The following is a 3,057-nucleotide window of genomic DNA, read 5'->3' on the forward strand; positions in this document are numbered from 1 at the left end:
TAAAGTTGTAGCACTGAATATTTTTATTCAAGTATTCCATTAAAATATAAGTTACGCAACCCTATTTATACTAATCATAAGCCTAAAATGAATAAAAATAAAATTCATATGCTGAATGATTCCCAAACTAAATAGAAAAAATAATAAGCACACCATCAAGGAAAAACATTTTTCTAAAATAAATAGGAATAAAAATAACTAAGGAGACAAATAAGTTTCCTTAAAAATTATCCTATATTAGTGTGTCCGAGTTGGGAAAAACTCATTCTCGAGTTCAAGTTGTTCTTGCCTCAATTTTGTGAATGTCCAATGAAGACTCTTCAAACTCTTTTATTTCTTCACTTCAAGTTTATAATTATTTCAAGTATCAACTCCAATCTCTTCACATTAAATTTTGCATAAGAAAAATCAATTGAAAAATAGATTTTTCTTTCAGCTTTTAGAGTAATGAATTTCAAACCTCAAACTTACTTTATTAGCATATGTTTTATTCATATAACCCTTGAAAGATTTTGTCTGTAATACTAGTAAATTTATAATTAAAATAATCAACAGAGCCTAAATCAACCAAAAAAAATTATATTGAATACCTTTTATGTTCTCTTTACATTTATCCTCAAATTTATTAATAATGACACTACTATTAACATCATTGCTACTACTACTGTCATTATTTATGCTATTATTATCAACATAGTTATCATTAAAATACACATAATAAATTGATACAAAATATTAATCTACATTTATCTCATCATAAATGAAATCACTAAAATTTTCATGATACTAATTCTGATCCAGAAGCTGCCTCCTTTTCTTATGTATATGAAATGAGTTTTCAAAATTAGTTATAGATTTGTAATCACTCTCCTCGCGATTCTCCAATTTTTTCTTCTTCATCTTTGTCAATTGACGAGATAAAGCTTCCAGTTACCTTTGCAGCTTCATTACTATTAGTTGATGAGTTAATTCTTTAATTTGTATTTGTATATTTCCTATCATTAGTTTCTGAATGTCTCTTTCTCGATGAAGAACCTTCTCATTCTCTCCTATATAAGAACAAAATGTATTATGACCATCTATTATATTAATGATTATTGAATAACACACAACAACTAACTATTAGAAGTTGTTGAGTTTTGATACCAACAAACGCAAATGAAATTCTTTCAAATAGGGTCACCTCGCAAAAATTTTATTTCAAAAGTTTATTATAATATTTCTATTCAAGTAGTCTATTGAAATAAAAGTTAGACAACATTATTTATACTAATCTTAAGCATAAGATAAGCTGAAAAAGAAAAATATAATTTTTAAATCGAATAATTGCTAAACTAGTAAATAGGTAAAATAATAAAAACACTAGAAAGAAAAAATAATTTTCTAAACTAGATAGAAATAAAATAATTAAAAAACTAATAATTTTCCCTAAAATTAATCCAAAAGGTATTTCTCTTAAGAAGTTCTTCAACCCATTTTTTTATTTTGGTTAGATCCTAAAGGTATCAATAGATTCTTAAATAAATCCATATATTAGTTTCAGCAACAAAATTTTTTAAACAGTCATGTTAAACTCACTTGATACACACACATACACACATGAATTTATTAAAATTTTCTCTGTTGTTTTAAAGAATAAACTCTTTATAAAAACATGAGGTCTTCATATATTTTTTATATATATAATATGGTTTGCAACAAGAGCTTCACATTATTCAAAGAAAAAAAATTAAGGAATTCAATGGTTTTTTAAAATAAAAAATCATGAGGATCTAATCAAGAAAAAAAAAGAGTTAGGATCCTAATTAATATTGTAAATGGAGGTTGGGGACTTTTATGAATTTTGCTCTAAAATATTTTAATTTTTCTCTTTATTTTTTTATTATTTTTTACAATAACTATTCATTTGTGGCTTCCCAAGAAATAATACATTCTCTCTCCAAACTTATATAATATGATTCATTTTTATTAATTAAAGTCTTTCCATTAAACACAACTGAGATTTCTAGTTTCTCCCCTACATCATGAGTGTTGAATTAGTAGATTTATTTTACATTGAATACACACACGCACATAAATTGATGGGCTTAGCTATATATATGTTTGTGTGTGAAGCCCATCAATATATGTGGTGGGGGGTGTATAGCTAAGCCCATCAATATATATGTGTGAGTGTGGAGTATAGCAAAGCCCATCAGTGTGTGTGTGTGGGGGGGGGTCAATTCTTCCAGAAAAGGTTATAGCAGTGATTTCTACGATGATCCTTTCTTTGATTTTACTTGTTTTCCCCAGCATCTTTAGATGCTTTCTCGTACAAACTCTTCCACGATGCATATTGTTCGTGATTCGAAAAGTCTAGCATTTCTCATGAAATAATGAGTTTTATTCTTCTGGCGATCGATCGAGAGCCTACTTTATACAAGGGAAAGAGTAATTCAATGCATGAGGGCTAAGGCGTGCCTCCTCAATCTAAAAGTCAATCGGAACAATATTAGAACCTTTATTTGGTGGCAACGCCATTGACTTCAATTTTTGGTGGAGGCATCTGTCGATCACAAGTGGACTGGTATTGCCTGGGGAATCATGTGCTTTCAAAATTAAACCATGGAAAAAGGCCACGATTTTTTGTCAGAATTCAGGTTATCTTCTTCCCTTTTCTCTTTTTTTGTTTTTTTTTTCAAGATTTTGTGAAGCTTTCCCTTTCGTGAGGTCAAGATCATGATGATTTAAAGGTTTGTGAAAGGGCCAGCGAAATTACTAGAAAAGTAGAATAATTCAGGTCAGAGACCCATACGTACGTGAATTAAGAGGAGAGCGAAGAGACAGGTACACTAACATGATTGATCCAAATAAAATATTAGTGGAATTTAGCATCAATAATGCGTGTGATTTTTTGAAAAAAATTAATATGGATGTTCGGATGTTTAAGCACACCATAATTAATTTTACTATACTAAAAATTAAACGATTATAAAAACCTGCATTCCCTTTTATTTTTTATTTTGTGGGGTACTGGTCGTGCTTGCCCTCGTGCACATCATTTTTATTTTGTGGGAT

Source organism: Populus euphratica, unplaced genomic scaffold (assembly GCF_000495115.2).
Source record: "Populus euphratica unplaced genomic scaffold, PopEup_1.0 scaffold677.1, whole genome shotgun sequence".
Lineage (NCBI taxonomy): Eukaryota > Viridiplantae > Streptophyta > Magnoliopsida > Malpighiales > Salicaceae > Populus > Populus euphratica.